Source organism: Callospermophilus lateralis, chromosome 7, assembly GCF_048772815.1.
Source record: "Callospermophilus lateralis isolate mCalLat2 chromosome 7, mCalLat2.hap1, whole genome shotgun sequence".
NCBI classification, from domain to species: domain Eukaryota; kingdom Metazoa; phylum Chordata; class Mammalia; order Rodentia; family Sciuridae; genus Callospermophilus; species Callospermophilus lateralis.
In genome coordinates this window covers 115,505,112-115,512,106 of record NC_135311.1, presented here as the reverse complement: position 1 = coordinate 115,512,106, position 6,995 = coordinate 115,505,112, and positions in this window count along the sequence as shown.

Here is a 6,995-nt window from a genome sequence, read left to right as displayed (position 1 = left end):
CATTTCTCTACTTAATGGCATCTAGGTTGGTGCCACAGTTTAGCTATTGTGAATTGTGCTGCTATAAACATTGATGTGTCTGTGTCCCTGTAGTATGCTGTTTTTAAGTCCTTTAGGTATAGACCGAGGAGAGGGATAGCTGGGTCAAATGGTGGTTCCATTCCTAGTTTTCCAAAGAATCTACATACTACTTTCCATATTGGCTGCACCAATTTGCAGTCCCACCAGTAATGTATGAGTGTACCTTTCCCCCCACATCCTCACCAACACTTATTGTTTCACATGTAGGGTTTAAAAAATTCTTTTTAGTTGTAGATGGACACAATACCTTTATTTTGTTTATTTATTTATTTTTATGTAGTGCTGATGATCAAACCTAGTGCCTTACATATGCTAGACAAGCGCTCTACCACTGAGCCACAACCCTAGCCCAGACATGTAGGGTTTTTGCAAGTACTGAATGTGCTGAGAGTTTTCACATACCTCTTCTCCCTGAAAACACATAACCACCCCCACTATCAACTACTGCACTACAATGGTACATTTGTTGGCATCAATGAACCTACATTGACAGATCATTGTCATCCAAAGGCCATAGCCCATATTAAGTTTCATTTTCTGACTGCTGTTACCTGTAGGCAGCTGTATATCCTGTGGGGTTTTTTGTTTGTTTGTTTGTTTGTTTTGTTTTGGGAGTGTTTTGGTACTGAGGATTGAACCCAAAGGTACTCTGCCCCTGAACTACATCCCCAGTCTTTTTTTTATCTTTTGAGGCAGGGTCTTGCTAAATTGCTGAGGGTTTCATTAAATTGCCTAGGCTGGCCTCCAACTTGTGATCATTCTGCCTCAGCTTAGCAAGTAGCTGGAGATACAGCTGTGTGCCACTGTGCCTGGCTCACGCCCCAGTTTTCCTCCTGCCTCTCTGGTTTTCTTCCAGATGTTGGTTCAGCTCAAGCCTCTATCCTCAGCCCTCTTCTCTCTCTACTTTTTGCACTTGAGCTCAACCATGATGCACTTTCCATTCTTACGCAGACAACTTGAAATTTATTTCCAACCCTGACCCGTGTACTGAATTTCAGACTGGATATATCCAATGGATATTGCAAAAATCAGCATCTCCAAAAATGAACACAGCATTGTCCTCCCAAAACCTGCTTTTTTCATATAACATATATTAGAGAATGAGTTAAGATCCTCGTTCTCTCCAAATTTACCTCCTGGTGAGGGAGATAGGAAATAAATAGTGAAAGAAATTAATCCCCCCAATACAGAAATCTAGGAGACATCTTCAGCACCTCTTCTCTGCCAAAGGCTGAGATGCTGAAGCTCAGAGCTGGGGCCAAAAGAACCATGGAGACTGAGGTCAGCCTCCACCCACCACCATAGCAGCTGGGGAACCTTCCAGACCAGCCATCAGAGGCCACCCAAGTCTTCCCTTCAGCAGGAAAGCCCGTGCTTTCTAGTGGAGAGGCCCAGGAGGAGTCTTGCCAGGTGCCAGGGCCATCACATGGGTGCTGTGGGCCTCCCAGGAGGCAGGATGGCAGCTTGCCCCCGCCGCAGGAAGTTCCTGGGGTCAGATGCGGGGACTTGGCCTGGCAGGGACTGTGAGCCGAAATCTTCCCAGCGGTTACAGGACTGGCACAGGTGTCTGCTGCCTGGTGAGGCTGCTGCCTCCTGGCCAGCAGGCATGACCGGCAGAGGGTGTGAGACTCAGATGGAGTAAGTCTCTCATGCCCATGCTGGTGTGGACGCTGACAGTGATGGTGGCCCAGGTCCTTGCAGGAACTCTGATTCCAGATGGCCGGCCGGGCACAAGAAGGCACAGCTCACACGTGGGAGCTTCCTGAGGCGTGAGACCTCAATGTGCATCCTTTCCCAGACGATGTCCAGCTCTTGATACGCTGCTAGTGCCCCTGTGCTGGGCACCGATGCCTCTGTCCACAGTGCCTCGGCCCCTGCTGGTGATAAAGCTCCGCTTATATATTAGGGACAGGAAGAGAATGATAATAGTAACTGCTTTAAATCAGAACAACTGCAAAAATACACAGTAATCAAAGTTCAGTGATTGTGGTTTCTCGGCTCTGCGTTTTCTGACTGCTGTTATCTGTAGGCAGCTGGCATGGGCCAGTGGGCTGAGGGCTGTAGGGGTTGAACATATGACCTGAAGTTTCCCAGGATGGCATCCTGTGGCCCAGGGGTCATCCCAGACATGGGCTTAGTGGACTCCTCTCTCCCTCAGGGTCTGCTGCATAGGACAGGCTGGTAGAGCCGAGTGCTCCAGGGACATGCCTGCCTTCTGCAGGACATGTCCTCCATCCTCCCTGGGCCTGCATGTCCTCCCTCAGTATGACTCCATGACTCGCCAAGGTGGCCTTAGCTAGTGTCCACCCCCAGCCCGAGGAAGGTCCTCTGGGACCTCCCCTTTCTCAGAGAGGTCACTTCAGAAAACTTGCGGTCGTGAATCAGCTCCTTCCTCTAGGATGCAAGGCTTCTACCACCTGGTATCTCCTCAAGGACCCGGAGCCTTCCCTGTGGAAGGCAATCCAGGAAGATAAGGGCCCAGTCCCTGCAGGAGGCCAGCCTAATGTTGATGAGGGACAATGGCCCACACAGACATTATTACCAATACAGAAATTTAGGAGACATCCTCAGCACCTCTTCTCCCTCACCCCCACATTTAGTTCATGAGTCCGGTTGATGCTATTTATAAACATTGTCAATTTTACATGTTTATCATCTTTACTTCTGTTGCTCTTGTCCAAGATCTCATCAAATTTTCCCAGGATAACTTTGTGTGTGTGTGTGTGGTGCTTGGGATTAAACCCAAGACCTTGTACATTCGAGGTAAGCATGTGCATGTGAGGCAAGGACTCTACCAATTGAGCTATATCCCCAGCCACCCTACCCTTTTTTTTTTTTTTTTTTTTGATACTGGGGATTAACCCCAAGGGCACATTACCACTGAGCCACATCCCAGCCACCACCACCACCCCCTTTTTATTTTTTATTTTGAGACAGGGTCTCTCCAGATTGCTTAGGATCTTGCTAAATTGCTGAGGCTGGCTCAATCTTGTGAATCTCCTGCCTCAGCCTCCCAAGTTGCTAGGATTACAGGGGTGTGTCACCACCCTAGCTCCAGGATAATGTTTAAATGTCCTCTAACAGGTACCTAAAGTAGTTTTCTCACACCTAGTTAGTCTCCTTGTAATCTTTCCTCCTCATAGTGATATTTTTCTAGAATGCTGTTATAGTTTGAATGTCCCCCCTAAAACTCATGTTGAAATTTAATTGCCACTGTAAGAGGTGGGAGAGGTCTGGAGAGTGGGATCTTTCAGAGGTGATGAGATCATGGGCCCCCACCCTCAAGAATGGAGTAAGGCCATTGTTGCAGGATTGAGTTGGTTATGGAGGGTAGGCAGTCAGCTTCCTTTCCTTCCTTTCCCCTCTGCCACATGCTCTCTTGCTGCGTGATGCTGTCCACATTGTTCTGCGCCAGGACTGAGGGGTACAGAAGTGAACAGCACAGATTAGATTCTCATTCTCCCTGAGTTTACCTCCTGGTGGGGAAGACAGAAAATAAATAGGGAAAAAAAATGAGCAAGATGATGGCAAAACAACATATGTTGTGAGGAAAATAAAATAAGGCTGGGGGGGTGGCTATTTTAGAGGGGTAGTGGAAAAAGGCCTCTTTGAGAAGGTGACTGTTAAGGTAAATCCTGAGCAGGTATGGTGGTACACACCTGTAATCCCAGCTACTTGGGAGGCTGAGACTGGAGAATCACAAATTTGAGGCCAGCTTGAGCAATTTAGATTCTATCTCAAATTAAAATTAAAGGGCTGGGGATGCAGCTCAGTGGTAAGGCGCCTCTAGGATCAATTCCTTGCACTAGGGTTGGGTTGGGGTGGGGATGTATCCTGCATGATGAAAAAGGTGCCAGTCACACAAAGACTTTACTGAAGGGGATTCCAAGCAGCCAGCACAACTCTGGAAAACAGTCATTTTATGTGTCCACCACCTCTACCATCCCATGAATCCTCAAGGACAAGTCCCAATAGAACCCAGAACTCTCTCAGCACATAATATGTAAGGAATGAGGCTCACTTATTAGAGGAACAGAAGGAAGGTCCGATTTGTTGAAATCCAATTAGCAAAGCATCCTGAGATTAGGCCTAAAGGAGAAGCAAGGGCCAGATCATGGAGAGCACTATGAACCACTGTAAGGAGTCTGTATTTTAGTAAGTGTGCATTGGATCTCTGTGTGTGCTGACATGACATGATTTATATTTTAAAAGATGTACTCTTCCCTGCCTAATGGATTGAAACTGTGAGCAGATTGAGGGCAGGTGCTATATCTGATTCCTTTTGTATGTGTATGTGTATGGACTGAGTATTATATGTGTATGTGTATGGACTGAGGCTGTCTGATTCCTTTTTAAACCACTAGCACAAAGCTCAGTACCTGAGCTCAGTATGGACTGAGGATTGTGCTGGGGAAGTACTTTACCATTGAGCTACATCCCCAGCTCATTTAAAAATTTTATTTTGAAGCTGGGTGCGGTGGCACACGCCTATTATCCCACCAGCTCAGGAGGTTGAGAGAGGAGGATCTCGAGTTCAAAACCAGCCTCACCAACATCGAGGCACTAAGCAGCCCAGTGAGACCATGTCTATAAATAAAATACGAAATAGGGCTGGAGATGTGGCTCAATGGCCGAGTGCCCCTGAGTTTAATCCCCAGTTACCACCACCCCCCCAATTATTTTGAGATAGGTTCTCCCTAAGTTGCCAAGGCTGCCCTTGAACTTCTGATCCTCCTGATCTAGCCAACAGAGTAGCTAGAATTATAGGTGTGCGCAACTGTGCTGGTTGTCTGATTGTCCCCCCACTTTTTTGTACTGGGGATTGAACCCAGGGACACTTTACCACTAAACTACATCCCCAGTCCTCCCCTCCTCCCTTTCTTGAGACAGGGTCTTGCTAAGTAGCTGAGGTTGTTTATAAACTTGAGAACCTCCTGCCTCAGCCTCCCTAGTTGCTGGGATAACAGGAAGGCACCTTGCCTGGCTGTCTGATTCCTTCTTAAACCACTAGCACAAAGCTCAGTGCCTGGTATTGAGTCAATGCTTAATTAGTGTTTGCTGGGTAAATGTCATCCTCCTGGTGAGACTGGAAAGCTGTGGGCTTAGTTGCAGGCTGGGGGACAAGGTCAGGACTCCAAAGAGACATATTGGTAAGAAGTTGTTCTGGCCCCTCCAAGACCTAAAGAGGACCCAGCGCAGGTGAGTGGGATGTGAGGGTATCAGCAGGGTCTTCAGTTAGTGAACCAGGATACAGTGGAGCAGAGCTCTCATCAGATCTGGAGGCAGTCATCTTTAAGTGCCCACCGCCTCTGCCATCCTGTGAATCCTCAAGGTCGAGGGCCTGATTGGATTCATTTTGTGTTCCCAGCAGAACCCAGAACTCTCTCCAGCACATAGTATTCCTCAATAAATGACTACTGAAATGAATCAAAGCCCAGTAGCCCAAGGTTACTGGTTGGCTGCCAGCTGCAAAAATCTTGGCAAGTCTCACCAATAGCTCAATCCCAGGGCAGCACTATTAGAGCTAGAGACTCAGCCCTGGGGATTCACAGCTGAATGTCCTAAATCCAGAAGCTTCCGGAAGCTCCACCTTCTCACAGCTCACAGCATGAATAATTCAGGACAGGACTGGCGATCAGATTTGGTAAGGGCATTAAAGTCCAAAAGGAAGAAAACCTTCAGATGTTCTCTAGTCAGAGAGGCTGGGCCTTCAGGTGTCCTGGATGACTTGGCAGCTCTCCCCATGAACCCTCCCAGGTTGCCCTGTCTTACCAAGATCCTGACCACCACTTCTGGCCCCAGTGGAGATTCAGTTTCACACCCAGGCCCCTTAGGTTCAGCTCACCTTCCCCCTTTAGTGCCCATATTCCTCTCTCCCCAGGGAAGCCAAAAATGACTCTTTAGTCTCATGCCTCTGTGCCTTGTAACCTACTCCATCAGAACTTTATTATTTTAAACTTTTATTTTTAAATCTGGGTGCAGTAGCACATGCCTGCAATCTCAGAGACTGGGGAAGCTGACCTGAAGGATAACAAGTTCAAGGCCAATCTCAGCAACTTAGTAAGAGCATGTCTCAAAATAAAAAATAAAAAGGCCTGGAGGCGGGGTGAGGTTGTAGCTCAGTGGTTGAGTGCTTGCCTTGCATGCAGGAGGCATTGGGTTTAATCCTCAGCACCACATTTAAGAAAAATAAATAAATAAAACAAAGCTAGGAGGCTCAATTGATATTTCTGATTAAAAAAAGAAAGGCCTAGAGGCTGGGGTTGTAGCTCAGTGGTGGAGCGCTTGCCCCTCACGTGTGAGGCACTGGGTTCAATTCTCAGCACCACATATAAAATAATTAATAAATAAATGAGATTGTGTCCATCTACACCTAAAAATGTTTTTAAAAGAAAAAAAAAAGGGTGGGTGGGGATGTAGTTCAGTGGTAAAGTGCTCCTGAGATCAACCCCATTATCAACAAAACATAAATTTTATGTTCAGTTGATAAATAAAAGTTATATATAATTAGCATTTACAACATGGTGTTTTTTTTTTTTTTTTTTTTTTTTTATTGTTGTTGTTGTTGTTGTTTTCAGTGAGGGGGATTTAATTCAGGGCTTTGTGCCTGCTAGGCAAGCCTTATATCTCTGATTTACATCCCCAGCCCCAACATAATGTTTGAAATATGTAGATATTATAGAATCACTAAATTGAGGTTGTTTTTTTTTTTTTTTTTTTGTGGTGCTGGGGATTAAACTCAGGGCCCTATGTGTGGGAGACAAGCACTCTACCAACTGAGCTATATTTCCAGCCCTGAGCTTATTAACATATATATTACTTCACATATTTTTTTGTGGTAAGAACACTCAAAGTCTATTCTCTTAGTGATTTTTTAAAAGACACTACATTTTAATTACACTGTAGTCACCATG